The sequence below is a fragment of the Natator depressus genome, chromosome 2 (assembly GCF_965152275.1).
Source record: "Natator depressus isolate rNatDep1 chromosome 2, rNatDep2.hap1, whole genome shotgun sequence".
NCBI classification, from domain to species: domain Eukaryota; kingdom Metazoa; phylum Chordata; order Testudines; family Cheloniidae; genus Natator; species Natator depressus.
This window is the reverse complement of record NC_134235.1, coordinates 139709051-139735245: the sequence shown is the minus strand read 5'-3', so window position 1 is coordinate 139735245 and position 26195 is coordinate 139709051. Positions and strand designations below refer to the sequence as shown.

Genomic DNA, 26195 nt, shown 5'->3' with positions numbered 1-26195 from the left:
CACCTCTTATCTAGGCAGCCGTTCACATCCACTATCTTCTGCCTTCTGTCTTCCTTTGCTCATGGGACAGGAAGGACTTCAGAGATCACTTCAACGTTCCTTCCTCAGTAACCTTTAGAGTACCCTGAAATTTTCTATAATCTGTGACATAACATGCAAAGTTGTGTCATTAGTGCTGATATGCATCAACACCAGTGGATCCTTTTCTCTTGACTTTAGAAACCTTTTCAGACTTATAGTAACATCTTGTGTCTTGGCTCCAGAAAGACAGTACACTGGCCTGTTGTGAATGTGTCCCTTGGAGCTTTCCATTCTTCTTAGCATAGAATCCCCAACCAGGATTGTTTGTCTTCCAGGGTTGGTTGGAGGTCTCTGTGTGGGCATGCTTGATTGTTTTGTGAGTTGTGCTGAGTAGCCGGTCACAGGTCCCATATACCTTTTCATTCCATTCAACCAGCTGGTTCTTTAGAGAAATTTTCTGCAGTTTCCACAGAAACATAATGATTGGATATGTCTAGCTGCATGGAATTCCTCCTGGGCCCCTTCTTTCTGATAGCCAGAGTCTATCCTCCTTGTTTGCTTCTACTATGTAGAACACTACCTGGTCCTTTGCCTCTGGTGGTTATGAACTGCCAAGTCTCCTCTTTGGTTTCCACTATCTCTTGTTCTTTGGTTGGCCAGTTCCTTTCTTTCTTGGGGTGGTTATATTGTCTGAATCTGGTTGTCCAAGTTCTCCTCGGCCTTTCTGATGCTTTGTAGTGGCTGCACTTGTCTTTCCAATTTACAAATCTTTTCTTCCATCACAGCCTCCAACTTGCACTTCATACAGAGAAAGTCCCTTCTGGTTTCAGGCTGGAAAGAAATCGTGGCATGTCCATTGCAGGTCACAACCATGGTTGCATCACTGGCCAGCATGGACTGAGCATAGAACTGTGCCTAAAACGACAGCCTCATGTATTCCCTCTGTGACAAAGTTCCTCCTCTGCCTTGGTGGGTCCTGTGCTTATTGGCAGATTTTCTCACGTCAGAGGTTCACGGCAGCCCTCAGTTTGGCCACTTTCGTGGCTCAAATCTGCCATTCACTCAGTTAGCCTCATCACTGGCCAGCATGGGGAAAGGAAGAAGAACAATCCCCACAGTCTTTGCTGATCCACCTACTGGATCGGGGAACAGGTCAGAGACCTTCCCCTTTGGTGGAACCCACAGGCCAGTTCAACTCCTCCGGTATCAAGTAGGGAGTTGGGAGGATGGAGGGATGGGGGGAACCCTGGCCCGTCCTCTACTCCGGGTTCCAGCTCAGGGCCCTGTGGATTGCAGCTGTCCACAGTGGCTCTTGTAACAGCTGTGTGACAGCTACAACTCCCTGGGCTACTTCCCCATGGCCTCCTCCCAACACCTTCTTTATTCTCACCACAGGACCTCCCTGCTGATGTCTGATAACGCTTGTAGTTCTCAGTCTTCCAGTAGTACGCCTTCTCACTCTCAACTTCTTGCGTCTCTTGCTCCCAGCTCTTCGCACGCACTCCACAAACTGAAGTGAGCTCCTGTTTAAACCCAGGTGCCCTGATTAGTCTGCCTTAATTGATTCTAGCAGCTTCTTGATTGGCTGCAGGTGTTCTAATCAGCCTGTCTGCCTTAATTGTTTCCAGAAAGTTCCTGATTGTTCTGGAACATTCCCTGTTACCTTACCCAGGGAAAAGGGACCTACTTAACCTGGGGCTAATATATCTGCCTTCTGTCACTCTTCTGTAGCCATCTGGCCCGACCCCGTCACACCTCTGAAACTTCCCTGTTCACTTCTCCTGTTCACCTGGCAATTAACTTACATATGAAATCTCACTGTTTAGCTCCACCACCTTGCTGTCAGGGAGTGATTACCCTCCCAGAGACTTCAAATACCAGGGCTGATCACAGACCCAAGCGGGGTGTATTGGTTGAGACCACAATGTTTTAAATCACTGATTTTAATCATGATTTAAATCAACGAACTGGAAACCGTGATTTAAATAATCAATTTTAAATAATCAATTTTAATCTTGTTTTGCAGTTTTACTTTTTAGTTATTTTGCTAACAAAAGGTAGACTTTCTTTGGTTGGTATAATTTGGTGTTTCTTTTTGCAAACCAATGAAACTATATCTGTACACATTTTTAAGCATTTTAGCTTCATCAGCATTTATTCAGATTCTTTATTTTTACATTTATTGTTATGTTAGAAAATGGTGAATGATCCATTTCTTGCTTAGATGATGATCAATTTTTTATTTGTGAATTGTGGCAAACTGCATCTGGATGGTAACTGCAATTTTATTAATTAAAAATACCATAAATGTGTGCTATATATATATATATATATATATATATATATATTTTAAAAGCAAAATGTGTTTTAATACAAAATTTTGTATTAAAACACATTTTGCTTTTAAAATTAATTGATGTATTAAACAAAGGAAGTATTATCACAGTGTAGACAGGGAACTGTGCAGCCTGGAAATATCCTGGTCAGGAGGGAGAGAGATGCAGGTCTCTGCCCAAGAGAGGTGGTGGCTGAGGAACTGGGAATCTAGAGTGGGTGCCCTTGAGGGACCATGGAGGGGTGTATACAGGTGCAATTTCCCTGAATTGTGATAACTTCCACTGGTTCACTGATTTGACTTTCTTTACAGCTTCAGCAGCAAATATGTACAGCTTGAAGATTATTTTTATTTAATTTAAAAGATTTTAATAGATTGTAGTAAATTTAGGCTTTAATGTAGGTTGTCATAATTTCAAATTTAATTTTAAATTAGTTTATTTTTAAAAGAAGAGCATATTTAATTTAAAATAACCAAATTTACATTTAAAAAATCAGGTTTGAGAATTTTATTTTGAAATCACTGATTGTTCTTCTTCAAGTGATTGCTCATGTGCATTTCACAATAAGTGTGCATGCTTACCATGTGCACCGGTGCCGGAAGTTTTTCCCTTCGCAGTACCCATAGGGGAGTGCCCCTAGCAACCCCTGGAGTGGCGCCTCCATGGCGCAATATAAGGGGCACTGCTTGCTCCCCCCACACCCAGTTCCTCTTTGTTGCCAGTGAAGGTGCTTTGGAACTGCTCCTCTCCAGCTCTGCTGTAGCTTCCCCTTTTTTGACTTTGTTAGTTTGTAGTTAGTAGTGCCTGTAGTTAGGGGAAAAAATAAGTTTTAGTTAGAATTAGTTAAGTGCGCCCGGGTCGGGGCATGCCCTGGGCTTTAAGTTTTCCGACACTTGCAAATGGCCCTATGCCCATGAGTGACCCGCACTCAAACTGTTTATGCTGTCTGGGGGAAACCCATCTCAGCTACCACTGCAAGATTAGTAGATCCTTCAAACCTCGGACTAAGAAGGAGCAGGACATTCGTCTCTGACCCCGACACCACTACGGTGCTCCAAGTCGGCACTGAGCACCATAGCATTGGTGTGCGGTGACCCAGCAGTGCCTTCCACCAGCCGGCACTGCTTCTCATCCATGGGCCACTTCTAAGAAAACAAAGAAGCAATCTTCTCCGTCAAGGCACCAGGGTAAGGCTGGGGGCGACACTAGACCCATGCTGGGCAGCTCTCTATCCCCCTCGGCCTTGTAGCCTCCTACTCAAGTTGAGCGGAGTAGTTCGGCCCACTCTGAGCCAACCTCCCCGGATGCCAGTGGCCATATTCAGGTGCCCTCTATGCTGGAGGCAGCTCAAGACGTTATGTCTCTACCGGTACCAGTAGTACCGCTGTCGACGGTTCCCCGGTCCAGAGGCAATCTGCCACTCAGACCCCCACAATCACTGCCTAGACAATACCATTCATGGTCAAGGGAAGATTCTCGATGCCGTTCTCTGCTCAGTGACCATCCCATTCACAGCCTGTGCCAGTCCCCATCAACCCCCACCGGGTTGTCTGGCTGGGTACCGATCAGCAGGGGTTCCAGGCAACGCTCCACCTCAGTGGAACATAGACCTCACAATGAGAGCGTGCCCCACCAAGACCGGGACAGACTGCGCCAGAGGTCATTATCTCCGAGAAGCTATCATAGCCCCTCGCGGTACAGACATCGACGCTGTTCCCGCTCTTCATCCCGTTCGAGGTCTCCAGCACGGCACCGTTCCAGCAGCCCTAGGCGTCGATTGCTGGCACCCCACTGTCGCGGATCTGCCCGTCAGAGCCATTCGCAGAGCAGCTGCTACATATGGTACTCCCTCTCCTCCACGCTGGGATCACGATCTTGTGTTCGGCACCGCTCCCGACACCACCACTCATCCCTGTCCTGGGATAGCAGTCGTTCGTATGACAGCCTGGCCTCCCTTCGAAGTCGTCAGTTGGTGGGCCAGGCGAGTCAGGCAGAACAGCCCGCTCCGACGGTGCCACAGCAGGTGCAGTGGCACTGGGCTTCCTGGCCAGCGCCATGGTACCAGTGGGTCCCGTGGGCCCTGACGCAGACCCCGGTGGTGGCTCGCTTGGTGGCTGGAGCCTTGGAAAGACCGTCAGCCTCCTTCTCTCAGCCTCCCAGAAAAGAGTCAGTGGAGCGCTCATCCCTGGTCCTGCACTCAGAAGGGGACCAGGTGGTGAGACCTGCGGCACTGGTGGGGATGCAGTGTACTGCACCCCCATCCTCATACTCCCTGGGTGAGGCAATCACGGCCCCTCCTCTGCCTGTCCTGCAGGAGGACACAAAAGCCCACCAGGACCTGTTGAAAAGGGTGGCATCAAGCCTCTGCCTACAAGCTGAGGAGGTGGAGGAACCCTCAAAGTCCCTCTTGAATGTCCTCTCGGCTTTGGCACTGGCCAGGGTGGCTCTCCCACTCCATGAAGGGGTGGCAAAGATCTCGAACGCCCTGTGGCAAACCCCGGCTTCCTTGCCCCCCATCTCTAAGAGGGCAGAATGGAATTATTTCGTGCCCACCAAGGGGCATGAATACCTGTATACCCACCCCGCCCCCAATTCTCTAGTGGTTGAGTCGGTCAACCATAGGGAGCATCAAGGTCAACCCGCTTCTACTTCTAAAAATAAGGACTCAAGGAGACTAGATCTATTTGGTAGAAAGGTTTATTCATCTTCGAGCTTCCAACTGAGGGTGGTGAACCACCAAGCCCTGCTGGTTAGATATGACTTCAATTTGTGGGGCTCGATGCCCAAATTTGCGGACTCCCTCCAGGAGCGTGATAAGAAGGAGTTCAAGGCTCTGGTTGAGGAAGGCACGACTGCCACCTCGGTGGCCCTGAAGGCGGCCTCAGATGCTGCAGATACGGCTGCAAGATCTATGGCCTCTGTGGTATCCATGAGGAGAGCATCATGGCTCCTGCTGTCTGGGTTGTTCAGCGATGCACAGAACTCCTTACAGGACCTTCCCTTTGATGGCAAGGCCCTGTTTGCGGAACAAACAGACGTGAAGTTACATGGTCTGAAGGACTCCCGCACGACATTAAAGACCCTCGGCCTTTATGTTCTGGCCCTGGCCAGGACCAAGTTCAAACTGCAGCAGGCTTCCAAACAGGCCACCCACTCCAGATATGAGCCCCCTTATAAAAAGTCAAGGGACGATAAAAAGCACCCGTAGATGCAATCCCGGCCTGTGCCCAAGCCTGGGCCCTCTTAAGGGCAAACAGGCGGGTAAGTGCCAGTTTTGATGGGATCCCGGGGGGCAACTTACCAGTTCGTACCAGGGATCCACCCGACCTTCCCTTCTCCAACCGGTTATGTACTTTCCTCCTGGAGTGGTCACAGCTGACCTCGGACCGATGGGTCCTCAACACCATCTTCCAGGGCTATACCCCCAGTTTCTTTCTTCTCCACTCACCAAACCTCCCTCCCCGTCGCTCTTTAATGACCTCTCTCACGAGAGCTTACTTGAGTAGGAGGTGCGGCGGCTCCTTCACTTAGGGGTGGTGGAGGTGGTGCTGGCGGAGTTCAGATACAAGGGGTACTACTCTCGCTATTTCCTTATCCCGAAGGCTACAGGGGGGCTCAGGGCCATCTTGGACCTGTGAGACCTGAACCAGTACATGGTAAAGCTCAAGTTTTGCATGGTCTCTCTGGGCTCCATCATCCCCTCCCTGGATCCCGGGGACTGGTACGCCGCCCTCGATCTATAGGATATGTACTTCCACATTCATATATTCAAGGGCCACAGGCATTTCCTCCGCTTCACGGTTGGGCAGGGACACTACCAGTTCACTCTCCTCCCATTTGGCCTATCCACGGCTCCCAGAGTCTTCAAAAAGTATGTCTGTGGTAGCGGCCTACCTCAGGCGTCAGGGTGTCCAGATCTTTCCCTACCTCGATGACTGGCTGGTCAGGGGTAGCTCCAGGTCACAGGTACAGAATCACGTAATGCTCCTTTTATCCATGTGCACCACACTGGGGCCGTTGGTAAATGACACCAAGTCCACATTGGTACTGGTGCAGCTCATAGAGTTCATTGGGGTGATTCTGGATGCAACGTCAGCCAGAGCCTCCCTCCCACTGGACAGATTCGAAACCCTAAGGGAGCTCATTAGCATAGTCACAAGGTTCCCCGTGACGACTGCCAGAGCGTGCCTCCAACTCCTGAGTCATATGTCAGCATGCACGTAAGTGGTTCGTCACATCAGATGCAGGATGCAGTCCCTCCAGCTCTGGTTGGCCTCGTTATTCTCCCTGTCCAGAGACAGGATGGACAAAGTCCTCACTGTGCCCGAACCAGTGATAGCCTCCCTACGCTGGTGGTCCTCCCTGTGGAATATGCTCCAAGGGGTCCCATTCAGGGGTCGGCCCCAGACTGTGGAGTTGGTGTCTGATGCATCAGACCTGGGCTGGGGAGCCCATGTGGAAAACCTCCAGACCCAAGGTCTGTGGTCCACACAGGACCTTGCCCAGCACATAAATGTCAAGGAGCTCAGGGCAGTCTGTCTGGCATGCGTGGCCCTCCACTCGCGCCTAACAGGCAGAGTGGTCAGAGTTCTCACGGACAACATGGCCTCAATGTTCTACATCAACAGGCAAGGCGGGGTCCGCTCCTCAGCCCTCGCCAGGAAGCCCTCAGGCTGTGGGACTTTTGCATAGCTCACGATATTTACTTGGAAGCCCACCACTTACTGGGCATCCGGAACTCTTGGGCAGATCGGCTGAGCCGGGACTTTTCCTCTCAGCACGAATGGTCACTGCACCCAGAGGTGGTACACAGGATTTTCCAAACGTGGGGCACTCAAGTGGACCTGTTCGCGACCCAGCAGAACCACCAGTGTCTCCGCTTCTGCTCCAGGGGAGGGTCACGCGTGGGCATGATCTCCGATGCCTTCGTTCTGTCCTGGTTGGGTCAGCTTTTCTATCCCTTTCCCCTGACTCCACTGGTTGGCAAGGTCTTGGAAAAGATAAAAACAGACAGGGCCTCTGTCCTCCTGATCACTCCGGCATGGCCCAGGCAACATTGGTATGAGACTCTCACGAGCCTGGCAGTCGCCCCGCCTTGGCCATTGCCAACCCACCCAGACCTGCTCTCCCGGGACCAGGGTCTCCTCCTCCACCCCAACCTAGCGGCCCAACATCTCATGGCATGGCTGCTCAGTGGTTAGGCCGGGAGGAGAGGACTTGCTCGGAAGGGGTTCAAAGTGTCCTCCTGGGGAGCAGGAGGCCCTCCATGTGTCCGTGGGACCTGAACTTGGTGCTGGCCAGGTTAAATGGACCTCCATTTGAACTGCTTGCTACATGCTCCTGGTCACACCTCTCATGGAAGGTAGCCTTTCTGGTGGTAATCACTTCCTCTAGACGAGGACTGGAGCTCTGGGCCCTGATCTCCAAACCCCCATACACAGTGGTCCATAAGGATAAGGTCCAGCTCTGACCACACCCTTCATTCCTCCCTAAGGTGGTCTCTGCCTATCATATGGGCGAAGACATTTTCCTGCCAGTGCTCTGTCCTGAACCCCATGTGTCCAGTGAGGTGCGCCACCTCCACATGCTGGATATGAGATGGGCTCTGGCCTTTTACCTGGAATATACAAAACCATTCAGGAAGTCTTCGCAACTGTTCATCGCCACGGCCAAATGCATTAGAGGCCGGCCGATCTCCACTCATCGGCTCTCCAACTGGATCATCTTGTGTATCCGTACTTGTTACAGCCTGGCAGGAGTTCCCCCGCAGCTGATTGTGAAGGCACACTCGACTAGGGTGCAAGCTTCATCAGCTGCCTTTCTGGTCTAAGTCCCAGTTCAGGACATCTGTAGGGCAGCCACTTGGTCATCGGTTCGCTTGTTCACCTCGCATTATGTGATCGTTTCCCAAACCAGGGAGGATGCTGAGTTTGGCAGGGCAGTGTTCCGTTCCAAGTGTCTGTGAATTCCTACTCACCTCCAAAAGATATAGCTTGGAATCACCTATTGTGGAATGCACATGGGCAATCACTCGAAGAAGAAAAGACAGTTACCTTTCCATGACTGGTGTTCTTCAAGATGTATTGCTCATGTCCATTCCACATCCTGCCCTCCTTCCCCTCTGTCAGAGTTGTCCGGCAAGAAGGAACTGAGGGTGGAGGGAGCACACAATGCCCCTTATACCGCACCATGGCGGTGCCACTCCAGGGGTCGCTAGGGGCACTCCCCTATGGGTACTGCTAAGGGGAAAACTTCCAGCATCGGTGCACATGGTGAGCAAGCACACCTATTGTGGAATGGACATGAGCAACACATCTCGAAGAACACCAGTTATGGAAAGGTAACTCTTTTATCCATCCTGGATCCAAGGGTCCAAACGACATAGTACTCACTGAGATATAAACAAACAGATCTATCTCATCTGGCCTGTTCAGGGGTCTAGAGCCCAGTTATATGACCTGTTTTGACAACTTAATGGAAAACTTACACATGTTATGCAGGCATCTTCTCCTAATCAGCAGTCACCATTAGAGTCTTGCAATCTGACCCAAACCCAGAGGGGCCCTACTACAAGTATTGGATTCAGGTTGGGTCTGAAAACAGCCCAGACCTCTTGGGCTGGATTTTGTCATCTCTGATTACCTCCTCCTGCCTACGATAGAGTTGCCAACCCTCCAGGATTATCCTGGAGTCTCCAGAAATTAAAGATTAATCTTTAATTAAAGATTATGGCATGTGATGAAACTTCCAGGAATATGTCAAATCAAAATTGGCAGTCCTCTATGGGGATGGTGTGGCAGTGGCTGTATGCCTTGCTCCTGCTGACTGCTGCCACCTCAGTGTGCTCTGTGTACATTGTGGGGTGTGTGTGTGTCAGTGAATCTCAGTGCCTCTCACTCAGCCTTGCAATGCCTAACTAATTCAGAAACCTAAATATTTTCAAAAGGGATTTAGGCACTTAGGAATCAAAATCCCATTCACAGTTGATGGTCTTTATTTTTCTGTATCATATAGCAGGGAACACATGACTGATACTAAGCAAATAGTAAATATGATGATTATGCTGCTTCTATAAGACTTTAAAGGTTGTCTCCTTTATACTTTTATGTCTGGGTCCATGTCTTTACACTTGCGGTGTGGTTCTCCATGCAAATTTTAAATTACAATGTTCATGATAGGTCCATGCTAGTAGCACTAGCTCCTGCCAGCTTTAATCTTTGCATAGATTCACTGAATCCCAACAGGAGAGCAGTACTACAGTCTGGCTTCCACTCCTGGACCCTCCAGCTTTGTGCACAAAGGCGCCTCTGGAATGACTCTCCTGGTGAAGGGGAGCTCAACCCTCAGCTTTCTCCCCAGGGAGGAAAAAATCCCTTTTCAAACAGTTTTGAATTTATAATATGCGAGAGGGCTCAACAGAACACCTGCTCACCTCTCCACAGATCCTACATGGAACAGTAGGAAGTTAATCTGGGAGAATGCTTGTGTATTCAGATAGGCTAGGGGTGGGAGGGATCCAGAGGCAGTGGCAAGTCTGATAACAGTTGCTGTGCTACTCTCACAGCATGGGATCACTGAGCATGCATACATATCTGTGTTACCACAAGACAGGGTTTCTGATATTGATTTATCGTGAAAACAGTTACTTCCTTTTTTATACAGAAGACTTTTCCATGTATCTGTGATCGGAATGATTGCATGAGAGATGACCAGCAGACTAGGACTGGATAATAGCCAGTCGGTCTGGAATATAACATACAGAATTTCCCGTGGCACAAAAATGATTTTAATATCTTCAGACAAGAAGTTTGCCAACAATGTTGGAATGAATTTAAAGACAAATACAGCAGAATATGACAGGTTTCCTGAACTGATAAATGTATATGAAGGAAACATTTTAAATATTGTGCTCATAGTAGAAATTAGTCATCACCCCCCGCTACACCCACATACCCATCCTGTACACATATTCACAAAATAGAAAACAACTGTTTCAATCTGTATACCAATGTTACTTTAACAGTACAAGTACGGTGTTAAGTGAAATGTTAATTATAAACATTTATGTCAATGTAACTTTAAGGCAATAGTTGTAAATAGACAAAAATTAGGAAATAAAGTTGAAATTTTCATAACAATCACATTCAACTTAATATGCAGTTAAATAAGTCTGTTCTGCCTTAAGGTCCATCTGTACAATTTCCTTTGAAATCAATTGCAGTTTTGTGTGCATATCCGAGGGCAAAATTCAACCCACTACTGTCTATTTATTTATTGTCATACACATAGCAACTAGTCATAGCAAATAGTAATTCACAATAATCCATATAATGTGACTGGGGTCCCAGTGGGGGCCAGCTATGATCACTCAATTAGGGTGAACTGCAAAGAATGGGGCAGACAATCCCCATAAAGCTGGTGGATATTCCAATACTTAGATTTACCAAGCCAGCATAAAACTCCTTCTTTATTATCTTACTGGTTACTCAGAAGTCCAAACAACACAGTTCCCTTAAAGTGATCCAGCCTCAGGCCTCCATCCAGGTACCTCAGTCAAATATGATGAAGATTCCTGAAAATCTTATTTCCTCATATAAAAGAAAAGGTTCTACCAATCCCAAAGGATTGGACACATTACCTCCCAGGTTTTTGAATGTTTCAGATCTTACCCAAATACATGCTACAGCCAATTCTTATTAACTAAACTAAAATTTATTAAAAAACAAAAGAGAGAGAGTATGGTTAAAAGATCAATATACATACAGACATGAGTTCAATTTATTGAGGTTTATATTCATAGCAGAGATGGTGAGCTTTGTAGTTGCAAAGAGTTCTTTCAGAAATAGTTAATAGGTTATAGTCCAATGTCCAAATATCATATTCAGGGTGTACCAGCATAACTGGGACCTCAGTCTTGTGACTCAAACTTCCCCTGATGAAGCCTAAGCAGATCTGAGATAACCAAATCAGGACCCAAGGATCTTTTATACAATTTCATGTCCTTTTTGACAAGTTAGGAGTTCCTCTGGGAACAAAAGGTAATGAGGATGACTCTGAAGGAAGTCCATTGCCGGTACTTAGCTATAGAATTAATATAAGGCAATTTGCTTGTTCTTCCACCATTCACAATATATTTCAAAGAGAGATGAATACCAAGATAGCCTGTGTCAAGGTTCCTTCTCCACTCTGAACTCTAGGGTACAGATGTGGGGACCTGCATGAAAACCCCCTAAGCTTATTTTTACCAGCTTAGGTTAAAACTTCCCCAAGGTACAAACTATTTTACCTTTTGCCCTTGGACTTTATTGCTGCCACCACCAAGCGTCTAACAGATGTATAACCGGGAAAGAGCCTGCTTGGAAACGTCTTTCCCCCCAGAATCCTCCCAAACCCTACACCCCCTTTCCTGAGGAAGCCTTGATAAAAATCCTCACCAATTTGCATAGGTGAACACAGACCCAAGCCCTTGGATCTTAAGAACAATGGAAAAGCAATCAGGTTCTTAAAAGAATAATTTTAATTAAAGAAAAAGTAAAAGAATCATCTCTGTAAAATCAGGATGGTAAATACCTTACAGGGTAATCAGATTCAAAACATAGAGAATCCCTCTAGGCAAAACCTTAAGTTACAAAAAGACACAAAACCAGGCATATACATTCCATTCAGCACAGCATATTTTCTCAGCCATGAAAACAAAACAGAATCTAATGCATATCTAGCTAGATTACTTACTAAGTTCTAAGACTCCATTCCTTTCTGTTCCTGGCAAAAGCATCACACAGACAGAGAGAACCCTTTGTTTCTCCCCCCCTCCAGCTTTAAAAGTATCTTGTCTCCTCATTGGTCATTTTGGTCAGGTGCCAGCAAGGTTATCCTAGCTTCTTAACCCTTTACAGGTGAAAGGGTTTTTCCTCTGGCCAGGAGGGATTTAAAGGTGTTTACCCTTCCCTTTATATTTATGACAGCCTGTGTTTACAATTCATTTACATGTTAGGATGTTCTTTTGATCTGTGAACTATCAGAATACAGTATAGACAGGGACTGTGGATTACATCGTTGACTCTACTCATACATATGTAAATACACAAATATTATTCCTCCACATGTCTTTTGAGGGTTATTTATTTTGCAGGATGTTTAACCCTTTCTGTCCATGTGACACAAATGTGCAATGTACTATAATATAGCAAATGAAACAGCCTGAATAAGCAAGTGGATTTTTTCAGTGGTATAGAATGTCAGTTTACAAAATTCAGCTTAAGTTTTTGCCTACCATGTTAAAATATATTCAAAAAAAGAGGGGAAAAAGCAGAATGTGTCATGTTTCCTGAGCTGAGGGATGTATCCTATGTATGTGAATATGCCTTGAGTATTAGTGTATCCTGCTGAATAGGAATGCATCACTGACAGATGTGCACCTCCTTCCCCTGCACATTTGGAGGTAACATACATGTGATAAATGGATTTATTAGGCAACTTTGACTGCCTCAATTTCCTTTTGCCCATTATTTCATCTCCTCCAGGAATTATTTCAACATTCTAAATCTTTGTGCTCTTCTAACTAGCTAATCTGCCATGAATACGTTTCAGTCCCCTTTGCCCATAATATGGAATTCCCCCCTTTTCCCCTCCCTACCTTCATGAAAAAGAGTTAACTTGGCCTGAAGCCCAGGATGTGCAAGATTTATTCTGGTTTTTTTGTACATAAACACATCTTGTGGCCCTCTAAAAATATAATAAATCTTCAAGATACGATAGGTAAATAATATTAACCACATTTTACAAATTGGGAAACTAAGATACAGAAATTGTATCTTTTTGTCTTGGGTCATATCTGGAGTCTTTGCCAGAGCCAAGAATAGAGCACAGCTGCTGACTTCAGTGCTGTTCTTTTATTGCTATAGCATCTTTCCTCTCTATGTGCTGGATTGATAAATTTCCTTTTTGATTAATAGATTCATCTTTTTTGAATAACTTTCTTATATATCTGCTTCTTCTGCCCCCATTTCTCAGCTACCTTGGGTTGGGTCATCAGATCAGTCTTTTCCAGGCTTAATTTGTGAAGAAGTTATTTCAGAGGTGAGGAGCAGGATTGAAGACTAAATGGAGGTGATGCAGCTGCCTTTTTATATCCCTGCCATGTGACTTGTATATCCTTTGTCCCAAACACAAGCTCACAGCACATGGGTATGGAAAATATTTGGAGTCCCCTGTCCATAGGCATGTCCCTACATGCCCTGCTGACTCATAGGCATAACCCCTGGCTTCTTTCAATGGGTTGATTATACAGCTGTCATCCTGTCCTACCTTCTGGCAATTGGATGTTAAGGGACACATGGAGCATAGAGTTGTGTCTCTGACCCTCTTGGCTAATAGCTATTGATTACTATCCTCTATCTGGTCTCTTGCACACAGAGTATGTTGATGTTTCTTTGGACACTCATCTTGCCCAGATGCATGACTTTACCTGTTAAGGATGACACAAATATTTTTTAGACATTTCTTTCATGAGTCCGAATTTTCATCTGGTGATTCACCTTTTGGGCTGTTCTTCCCAACTCTGGGGAGACAATTGGATGCCAGTAACTGCGAATACTCTTGGCCTGGGGCTGCCAGGCTTGAGGTGGGCAAACTCCTGGTCTAGGGCTAAATATCCCTCCCATTGTTTGCAAGAGGGTCTGGGGGTGCAATAAGTAGGCCAGACTAGTCCCCCTCCCCCCCCCAAATCCAGCATGTCACCTAATGCCATGATGTAGGTCTCTGGCTGGCGAGGCCTGCCAAGACAAGTGGCTGGATGCTGCTTCCCCCTTCGTGGATATTACACCATCCAGGTTGTTCTCAGGAGTACATATATGGTTTCCAATTGTCTCTCCAAAGCTCCAGAGTTGCCCAGCACTCTAAAAAAATTTGTTCACAACTTAAGGTGGTTTAAATTGGAGTCTTCCTTCTTCTACGTGAGTTGCCTGCCACAGCTAAAGGGCTCCACCTGCCTTGAGAAGTCTGGTTTTAAAGTGCTAGACCCACACCTTTCACACCCCCACATTTTGTTTGGAACATGGGCCATGAGAAGGCAAGGGATAAGAGTTTGGTTGTCAGAGGCTACATGTTATGCTGGCCACTTGGAACATTTTGTATAGGGACTGATAGTTCATTCTCAGACCCACCTCAAGCCCTCACAACCCTTTACAATTACCTACTTACATATGGATTTACAAAATCTATGCTAAAATCTCCAAAGTAACGTAAATTTATGTATATCACAAATGACTACTGTGACACATAGGTCCTTTGGCGAAAGGTTCCCTGTTCTTTGCAAACAACTCTCGTCTCAGACCTGACAAACTCCCTTCATCAAATGCATTGCATACAGGGTATTTGTCCATAAAGGATAGCATGTAAGGTCTGTGTTTAAGCTTGCAATTTATCAATGTTCATAATCATGGTGTCATGTGTACAAGTAATATTTATGGAATAATGTAACTATATTGAAGTATATGCCCTTATGGTTATAAGGTTAAATGGGATCACCAAGGAGTTATGACTTATTCTTTCAGGAGGGTATTGCCATCCCTCCTTGATTAGCTAGTGATGTAATGTGCTGCTCAATTGTCTATCATTGCCACATCCCAAAACAGTCAATGGAAAACCATCAAAGACAAATGAAAACAATCAAAAGCACTTGAAGGTAAAAAAGGAACATTACAACAGACAGGGGATTGCCCAGTCTATGAATAAAGACAAAAGATTGTTTCAGTATAACACAGAGTAGGGAGAGGCACTGTTCATCCATTCACTGAGGAGATATCTTGTTGAGCAGGGAAGTTTTTCATGAAAGTTTGACTAGTGGTTACTGTGAAGCCAGCCAGGTTTGCAACAGACTAAACATTGTAGGGTGGGAGTGTGGGTAAGGGGAAGGCTACTTTATAATATAGGAAAGGTAACTATTAATAAGTGTAGGCTCTAGCTCATTTTTTATGATTTTGTTTTCTATGTAACAATTTGTTTCCATCACTGTCTCTTGTTTCAAGTGGAATCGCTATTCTTTCCTAAATAAACCTCCTTTTGTTTCATTACTATTGCTATGTGGTTTACAGGAGCTGTGGTTTAAGGCAAAACTGGCAAACTGAGGTACTGTGCACCGTTGGTCTCAAGTTGCAGTGGGGGAGATTTAGGTTGGATATTAGGAAAAACTTTTTCACTAGGAGGATGGTGAAGCACTGGAATGCGTTACCTAGAGAGGTGGTGGAATCTCCTTCCTTTGAAGTTTTTAAGGTCAGGCTTGACTAAACCCTAGCTGGGATGATTTAGTTGTGGATTGGTCCTGCTTTGAGCAGGGCATTGGACTAGATGACCTCCTGCGGTCCCTTCCAACCCTGATATTCTATGATTAGGATCTGGGATTTCTGTGAATAGTCAGTGTCACGGGCTGGAGGGACTCAGGGACTGGGGTGCACCTATTGTTAACCTGCAAGGTTAACAATAGGTTAACCTGGTTAACCTAGGTTAACTGGGCTGACACAGCCCTAAGGAAATTTCTTGAATGGCTGAAAGGCTGTCAGTGTTAGAGAGGTAACAGCCAGTTATCACAAGCAAGAGTCCCTCATGATAGAGGCAGGAGGTAACAAGATGACTCACATCTCTGGGTACCCAGGAACTGTCATATCTACATATTTATTCTAGTAGATAATTCTTTCAGAATTGATAATACCTCATAAGCCTTTATAACTACTTACAAATTCATGGTACAAAATTCACAATATCATCCAGTGAGCTTGATTTTCAAACACATGCTCGTTAATAGGGCCTCCATAACCTATGTCTGGATGCTCAAATTCACACTTCAGCATATAAAAAAAGAGTATTTCTGTTAGGCGGCTTACTCCTTCACCCACTTACTTCCCTGGTCCTTCTCACATGAACAGAGAGCAACAATACCTGAAGTCCAAAGGTGCAAACAATTCGATGTTTCTTGGGGTGAACTTCCAGCAAGCATGATTCCAGTTTCCTTCCTTAATATCCTCCTTCCCAGCTCTGACACCACAGAGCCTTACACCTGTGTCCCTGTTCCCATTCCTGCCCTTAGCCAAACATGATTCCAGTTTCCCCACTCCTATTCCCTGTTCCCATTTCCCCCTTTAGCAAAACATGATTCCAATTTCCTTACCCCCATTCCTGTTCCCATTTCCCCCTTTAGCAAAACATGATTCCAGTTTCCTTACCCCCATTCCCTGTGCCCATCTCCCACACCCACCCACTCACTCACTTCCTGATTGACTGCAGACTATATAGTAAAACTTGAGTTCTGCTTAGCTATACCTTAACCAATCATTTTCCTGAAATTTAACTAACCAATCCAAACATATTGTAACATGATTATGTAACCAATTATATCCCACCACCTTAATTAGTTTACACCCAGCAAAATGAATTATACAGCAGACAGGAACAATCACAGAACCAGACAGAGATTATACAGACAAACAATAGCAAAGTGGGAACTATAATGACAAAACAATACAGAAGTGAGGATTTCACATCCCAGTATTGATAAGTGAGTTCTTGCCAGGCAGGATGCTATCAAACTAAGTTTCCTTTTACATCTTCTAGGCACTTCCCTTTCTCTGGAGGCGATAGGCAGTATCAGGACAGGATTGTATTCCTAACAGCCCAAATAGCACCTTCTTTCAATGTGACTAGTTTGGAATGTGAGGAGGTGACCGGTCACTTCCCAGCTTATGGCTGCCTCTGCTGCTTAGCCAAAGGCCTTAGCCTAAGAACAGGGCCTCAGACTGTCACAGTGAGAGAAGGACCTTACACTGGCAGACAGTGATTTTGATTCTTTCTTTTATACCTCTAACTAGCCAAGTAATAAGAATACACCTAAATTCTTCAAGTATAGGCCTTTGCAGACAGGCCTGAATATCTATATCCTAACACTCCACCCCTTTTTTTTCTTTTGGGATCCTCCTGCCCAGGTATCCCTGGAAAAGCATAGGACATATGGTGACACATTTCCTGATAGGGCCAGGCATCAGGGTGGAAGGTGTCGATATTCCATTTGTCCCACTGCCCCTTGTGTAGTATAGTGCTCTGCACCTTCTCTCGTACGGGCATACCACACCTATTTCAATTAGTGTTCCAGACTTCCCATTAGAGTGGGCCCGAGAAGGTTGGGTCCAGGTTGTCTAGTACACTGCAGCGTTTGGAGGGCTTATTACATTACTTATAGGTTATCTCTCTATGCAACGTAACATAAGTACAGTTAACAATACAAAATCCACAGCAACACCGAGTCCTGACCACTGCAGTATGGTCCAACATCCGAGACACCCCTAAAACACTGCCTCTCTTCCTTCGACGGGGTCACGATCTTATGTGTCCAGTTGCTGGCAGTTGCAACAAGCTGCCCCTGCAGGTTTTGCTTGCTCTTGTCCATATCATAAGTCCACTGAATGTTCACAGAGAAATGGGATATTGTCCAAACCAGCTTGACCACTTGGTATGGATTCACAGATCCATTTGTGCACCAAAGTCCAGATAGCAGCATATAGATGGGTGTAGTTTGGTTATAGGCTGATGTAATTGTGCCCCCAATAATATGTACATTCCCAGCAAAACACCTTATACACAGTACACCCAATTGTCCACCCCTTGCATAGGCCATTGATTCTGCTCCCCCATAGTCATAGGAGAGGGGCACATCCAAACATCTTCTATTGATTTACACTATTTTACACACCCCTCCATTGATTCCCAGTGAGCTCCTCCCCTTCTCATTATTTCCATAGGGCTTATGGGGGCCACCTTAGTTGCCATTCCATTTCCAGGTACCATGATAGCTATTACACAGGTGCTGGCCTCCTAGTTGAGCATTTTGCATTCCCATACACATCTTCCCCCCAAGGTCAGCCTTTTGAAGCCATCCCCCACCCATGTCATGAGGTTTTCTGTTCATTAAAACACAACAATGCTAGCAACAAGACAAACACCACAGACGAACAACACAAAACATAGATCCATGGTATTCTGAGTTATTCTTCCGCTGGTGCCAGCTTACTTGTAGAGTGTCTGAAAAACAAAAGAAACAATTTCCACCCCCCTGGTGGGGACAGATTATTGCTTAATAATAATACCGCTTTCTTTTACAAATTTCCTTGCTAATTGCAGGAAAAACAGAAGAATTACCTCCAGGCTGTACTTATTTTGTTGTATAGTCAGGCTAATGAATTACCCCACTCACTGGTCATTTATGAAATTCATGAGGTGGTGTACCTCAGTTTTCCCTCTTGTGCAACAGACCATGTTTGCACTAGTTTCTTTGCTGTACCAAGCTTTAAGTTTATTCTCAGGTAATAGCTGAGACACAGCTTCAGATTTTAGCACTATACACACACACAAAATTCTCTTTTGCCTAACATCCCTTGCACTGTGATTACTCTTTTACACAACTGTACCCCGATTACACTTCCATCTTGTACAACTAGACACAACCAGGAGCAGGCAAGTTAAGTTCCATAGAAACTCCTTACATCCTTTAGTGATTTTGATTACATTACCCAATAGTCAAATAATTTGATCAGATTCTCTCTCTGCCTGCTGCCTGCAGCAGTCCCCTATAGACCATTTCTGTGGGAAAAGGGCCCATTTTCCCTCAGAATAGCTGTAGAGGCTTCTGGGGACAGAAGCGTAGTGGTGGTAGTAGCCACTCTATCTGACCCCCTTGAATAATTTAATTACCAAGTTTCCATCCAATGTGACTGCACAGAGTTGCACATACAGTTACATTTATATAACTGGGTTTTATCATTAAACAAAAACTTCCTTCTTGACATCTCACATAAGTATCCAAAGTACTCTCCATTAAAACTTCAGAAAAACAAAAGAGTGTGGAAAGGCAGGCTGCACTTTGAAACTTTTTTTTCCCCCTTCTTTCTCTCCACTCCCCCTGAACCAAGTCCCAGCTCCAGTCTCTAAAGGTAGTCCGTTAACTCTGCTTTTGACTTTAAACCCTGTTGTGCCAAATCATCTTTCACTACCCCTAACTAATTTACAACCCTTCAGCAGCCCTTGCTGAAGGAGCACCAAACTTGAAAGATTACTGGCAGCTTCCCATAATGCTGCCTTACTTCAAACCTCTCACAAGCAGACTGAAGTGCCTCCTTTCCCTGGAAGGCATTCAGTCCCCATGGGCAGGGACCTTCTTCCACTACCCATATACCAAGGAGGGTGGGCTCCTCAGTCACCCCCCATCCCTCTAGGTCCCCTAATACTTCCTCCATTTCCTTTTTGATCTCATCCCAGGTTGACCCCTGCACCTGGTATGGGTCCTGGTTCTTCCTTATCCATTTATCCAAAAAATCCTTTACCCTGGCTTGCCAGAACCTGCAACTACCATCACGAGAGTTTGCGATACCCACTCCAAGCAGCTGCGCGGACTGATGGGAAGGGGGACTTACAGGCTGCCACTCACCTATCCAATGCGATGCATCCGAGTCACGGCACCAAGATGTTACGGGGCTTATTCCTTCACCCACTTACTTCCCTGGTCCTTCTCGCATGAACAGAGAGCAACAATACCCGAAGTCCAAAGGTGCAAACAATTCGATGATTATTGGGGTGAATTTCCAGCAAGCATGATTCCAGTTTCCTTCCTTAGTATCCTCCTTCCCAGCTCTGACACCACAGAGCCTTACACCTGTGTCCCTGTTCCCATTCCTGCCCTTAGCCAAACATGATTCCAGTTTCCCTACTCCCATTCCCTGTTCCCATTTCCCCCTTTAGCAAAACATGATTCCAATTTCCTTACCCCCATTCCCTGTTCCCATCTCCCCCACCCACTCACTTCCTGATTGACTGCAGACTATATAGTAAAACTTGAGTTCTGCTTAGCTATACCTTAACCAATCATTTTCCTGAAATTTAACTAACCAATCCAAACATATTGTAACATGATTATGTAACCAATTATATCCCACCACCTTAATTAGTTTACAACTAGCAAAATGAATTATACAGCAGACAGGAACAATCACAGAACCAGACAGAGATTATACAGACAAACAATAGCAAAGTGGGAACTATAATGACAAAACAATACAGAAGTGAGGATTTCACATCCCAGCATTGATAAGTGAGTTCTTGCCAGACAGGATGCTATCAAACTAAGTTTCCTTTTACATCTTCTAGGCACTTCCCTTTCTGTGGAGGCGATAGGCATTATCAGGACAGGATTGTATTCCTAACAGCCCAATAGCACCTTCTTTCAATGTGACTAGTTTGAAATGTGAGGAGGTGACCGGTCACTTCCCAGCTTATGGCTGCCTCTGCTGCTTAGCCAAAGGCCTTAGCCTAAGAACAGGGTCTCAGACTGTCACAGTAAGAGAAGGACCTTACACCGGCAGACAGTGATTTTGATTCTTTCTTTTATATCTCTATAACTAGCCAAGTCGTAAGAATATACCTAAATTCTTCGAGTATAGGCCTTTGCAGACAGGTCTGAATATCTATATCCTAACAATTTTATTTAGCATGCTAATTTGAGTTTGAGTGTTAAGTGAGCACCTTAATAGATGTCAACATTAAAAAATGTTAAATTATCAGTAAAAAATAGAAGCACAGTATCAGCAGATTAACTATAACAAAAAAAGGGCTAAGGACTTGGCTGGTGTAAATGGGCAAGACTGAAACTGTGCCCATTTATATGAGCACATAGGCTTCCTAGAGAAAAATCTGATGTGTAGGTTGGTGGTCAGTGGAGGCTATCCCAGAAGAGGCTGTTAGATTAATATCAACTATAGATTTCTAAAGATTTCTTAATATTTTTGGGCCTTGGTTTTTTCCTGTTGCCCTTACATGGCTACATAAAAGGGGTACTTGCCACAATGAGGCTCTTTATGTCCTTTTCACAGTGTGAACCTTCCTCTAGCTAACAGGCAGCTGAATAAAGATACCCTTTAGGGCAGGTTTTGGAGTAGCAGCCGTGTTAGTCTGTATTCGCAAAAAGAAAAGGAGTACTTGTGGCACCTTAGAGACTAACCAATTTATTTGAGCATAAGCTTTCGTGAGCTACAGCTCACTTCATCGAATGCATTCAGTGGAAAATACAGTGGGGAGATTTATATACATAGAGAACATGAAACAATGGGTGTTACCATACACACTGTAACGAGAATGATCACTTAAGGTGAGCTATTACCAGCAGGAGAGCGGGGGGAAAAGAAACCTTTTGTAGTGATAATCAAGGTGGGCCATTTCCAGCAGTTGACAAGAACGTCTGAGGAACAGTGGGGGAAAGGGGGGGAGGAATAAACATGGGGAAATAGTTTTACTTTGTGTAATGACCCATCCACTCCCAGTCTCTATTCAAGCCTAAGTTAATTGTATCCAGTTTGCAAATTAATTCCAATTCAGCAGTCTCTCGTACCATGCAGGTACCCATAGCAGTGCCGCTGATTTGAAGGTATACATTGTCCCCAAATGTGAAATAGTTATGGGTGAGGACAAAATCACAAAGTTCAGCCATCAGGTGTGCCGTGACATTATCGGGGATACTGTTCCTGACGGCTTGTAGTCCATCTTTGTGTGGACTGTTGGTGTAGAGGGCTTCTACATCCATAGTGGCCAGGATGGCCTGGAACCCCAACCAGGGGTATTCTATCTGCTACCCAAGATCCATAAACCTGGAAATCCTGGATGCCCCATCATCTCAGGCATTGGCACCCTGACAGCAGGATTGTCTGGCTATGTAGACTCCCTCCTCAGGCCCTATGCTACCAGCACTCCAGCTATATTTGAGACACCACTGACTTCCTGAGGAAACTGCAATCCATCGGTGATCTTCCTGAAAACATCATCCTGGCCACTATGGATGTATACCTTCAAATCAGCGGCACTGCTATGGGTACCCGCATGGCCCCACAGTATGCCAACATTTTTATGGCTGACTTAGAACAACGCTTCCTCAGCTCTCGTCCCCTAATGCCCCTACTCTACTTGCGCTACATTGATGACATCTTCATCATCTGGACCCATGGAAAAAAAGCCCTTGAGGAATTCCACCATGATTTCAACAATTTCCATCCCACCGTCAACCTCAGCCTGGACCAGTCCACACAAGAGATCCACTTCTAGGACACTACGATGCTAATAAGCGATGGTCACAAAAACACCACCCTATACCAGAAACCTACTGACCGCTATTCCTACCTACGTGCCTCCAGCTTTCATCCAGACCACACCACACGATCCATTGTTGACAGCCAAGCTCTACTATACAACCGCATATGCTCCAACCACTCAGACAGAGACAAACACCTACAAGATCTCTATCAAGCATTCTTACAACTACAGTACCCACCTGCTGAAGTGAAGAAACAGATTGACAGAGCCAGAAGAGTACCCAGAAGGCACCTACCACAGGACAGGCCCAACAAAGAAAATAACAGAACGCCACTAGCCATCACCTTCAGCCCCCAGCTGAAACCTCTCCAACGCATCATCAAGGATCTACAACCTATCCTGAAGGACAACCCATCACTCTCACAGATCTTGGGAGACAGGCCAGTCCTTGCTTACAGACAGCTCCCCAACCTGAAGCTCACCAGCAACCACACACCACACAACAGAGCCAGTAACCCAAGAACCTATCCTTGCAACAAAGCCCGTTGCCAACTGTCTCCACATATCTATTCAGGGGACACCATCACAGGGCCTAATCACATCAGCCACACTATTAGAGGCTCGTTCACCTGCACATCTACCAATGTGATATATGCCATCATGTGCCAGCAATGCCCCTCTGCCATGTACATTGGTCAAACTGGACAGTTTCTACGTAAAAGAATAAATGGACACAAATCAGACGTCAAGAATTATAACATTCAAAAAGCAGTTGGATAACACTTCAATCTCTCTGGTCACTCGATTACAGACCTAAAAGTGGCAGTACTTCAACAAAAAGACTTCAAAAACAGACTCCAACGAGAGACTGCTGAACTGGAATTAATTTGCAAACTGGATACAATTAACTTAGGCATGAATAGAGACTGCTGGAAATGGCCCACCTTGATTATCACTACAAAAGGTTTCCTCCCCCCCCCCCCGCTCTCCTGCTGGTAATAGCTCACCTTAAGTGATCACTCTGGTTACAGTGTGTATGGTAACACCCATTGTTTCATTTTCCCTATGTATATAAATCTCCCCACTGTATTTTCCACTGAATGCATCCAATGAAATGAGCTGTAGCTCACAAAAGCTTATGCTCAAATAAATTGGTTAGTCTCTAAGGTGTCACAAGTACTCCTTTTCCTATAGGGCAGTGATTCTCAACCTAATTACCATTGTGGGCTACGTATGCAGCTCTCTGTGTTATGTGGGCCACGTGCATACAATATATATACTACCTGTATGGCCCTGAGGATGTCAGATGGGCTGCAGCTGTGTGCTGATTGGGCAGCCCACAGGCTGCAGGTTGAGAACCATTGCTTTAGGGCCATTATACAAATAAAAAACCCCTCTCACAATGGTATTGATAGAGAACTACCAACAATGGAAATACAATCTGGATTTAGGCTGATTCATATATTCCAAGGCCAGAAGAGACCATTGTGATAACTTAGACGGACCTCCAGTGTAACATAGACCATAGACCTTCTCCAAATTAAGTCCTAGAGGAGATCTTTTAAAAAAACATCCTATCTTGATTTTAAAATTGTCAGTGCTGGAGAATCCACCACACCCCGGGGTAAATTGTTCCAGTGGTTAATTACTCTCACTGTTAAAAGTGTACACCTCATTTCAAGTCTCAGTTTGTCTAGCTTCTACTTCCAGACCTTGGATTGTGTTTGTTTTTCTCTGCTAGATTGAAGAGCCAATTATTAAAAATGTGTTCCCCATAGATACTTACAGACTGTAATCAAGCCACCCCTTAACCTTCTCTTTGATGAGCCAAGGATATGGAGCTCCTTGAGTTTACCACTATAAGGCATGTTTTCTAATCCTTTAATCATTCTCGTGTCTCTTCTCTGAACTTTATCCAATTTATTAATATCCTTCTTGAATTGTGGACACCAGAATTGGACACAGTGTCCCAGCAGTGGTCACACCAGTTCCAAATACAGAGGTAAAATTACCTCTCTGCTCCAACTTGAGATTTCCCTGTTTATACATGTAAGGATTGCATTAGCCCATATTAAAACACATATTTGCCTTAGCCCAGTTTACTGAGTGATCCAGATTGCTTTGTATCAGTGACCACTCCCCCAATTTTTGTGTCATCTGCAAACTTCATTAGTGATGACTTTGTTTTCTTCCAAGTCATTAATAGAAAACATTAAATAGCTAAGGGCTAAAAGATAATCTCTGTGGAACCTCCAAAGGAAACACACCCATTCAATGAAGATTTCCAGTTCATACTTACATTTTGAGACCTATCAGCTAGCCAGCTTCTAATCCACTTAATGTTTGCCATGTTAATTTTATCTCATTCTAGTTTTTAATCAAATGTCATGCAGTACCAAGTCCAGTGCCTTACAAAAGTCTAAGTATATTACACCAACACTATTACCTTATCAACCAAACTTTTAATCTCATCCAAAAAAGATATCAAGTTAGTTTGATAGGATCTGTTTTCCATAAACCCACGCTGAGTTCCATTAATTACTTTACCCTCCTTTAATTCTTCATTAATTGACCCCCATATGAGCTGCTCCATTATCTTGACTGGGATTGATGTCAGTCTGGCAGGCCTATAATTAGCTGTATAATTTGGAAATATTGGCACAACATTAGCTTTCTTTCAGTCTTCTGGAACTTCCTGGGTATTCCAAGATTGAAAATCAAATTTAATGGTCTAGCAAGCTCCACACCAGCTCTTTTAAACCTTTTGTATGCAAGTTATCTGGACCTGTTGACCTAAAAATGTCTGATTTAATATCTACTGTTTAACATCCTCCTGAGATACTAATGGAATGGAAAGAATAAAATCATCATGGGCAGCATGTGAGCCCTCTGTTTGGGGAGGCTAGTCCCCTGCCCTGCCCCTTCAGCTCAAGGCCCTGCCCCTACTCTGCTTCCCCCCCCCCCAACCCCACACTCTCGCCCACCGGGGCCAGAGGAGCCCCGAGACCCCACCCAGCCAGAGGAGCTCCGGCCATCCCACCTGAGATGACCCAAGCCCCAACCTGCATGCCGGCCCACCCACCAGAACAGCCCTGAGCGCCGGCCTGCCCAAGTGGCTCCGAGTGCTGGCCCGCCCGCCCATGCTGCCCAGATCCCCAGCTGGCCAGAGGTGCCCAGAGCCATAGCTGCCTGGAGGAGCTCTAAGCCTTGCTGTGGCCCAGCCCGCAGCCATGGCAGGAAGCATTAGCAGAGGTTTGGGGAAGTATAGCCTCCCCCAGCCACCATTACGCACTGCCCATAGTTATCATATGATATGACTGCATCATCTGTATTTTCCCAAATACAAAATAGAAATATTTATTGAACATACTTCTGCCTTTTCTGCATTATTATTGATAATTCTACCATTTCCATCTAGTAATGGACCAATGCCATTATTAGGATTCTCTTTATTCCTAATATACTTTAAAATCTCCTTCTTATTGTCCTTAACTCTGTTGGCCATAGGGAGTCTCCTTGTGTTCCTTTGCTTCCCTTATCAGTTTTCTATAATTCCTAGTTTCTGATTTTTATTCATTACTACCAGCTTCCGTTCTCTTCCATTAGTTATATATATATATATTTATAGTAGCCTTCACTTCCTCTCAAAACCATGTTGTTTTTATGGCCTTCTTCCTCAATTGTGGGATTGTGGCTTTTTGGGCATCTGGTGAAGTTTTC

General features: G+C 45.1%; 1 protein-coding gene across 2 annotated transcripts in view; it reads left to right on the top strand.

Annotated features, from left to right (window-relative positions):
- Positions 1 to 26195, top strand: part of ADCY2 (adenylate cyclase 2) — a 442623-nt gene that overhangs the window by 105547 nt on the left and 310881 nt on the right. The window lies entirely within an intron of this gene.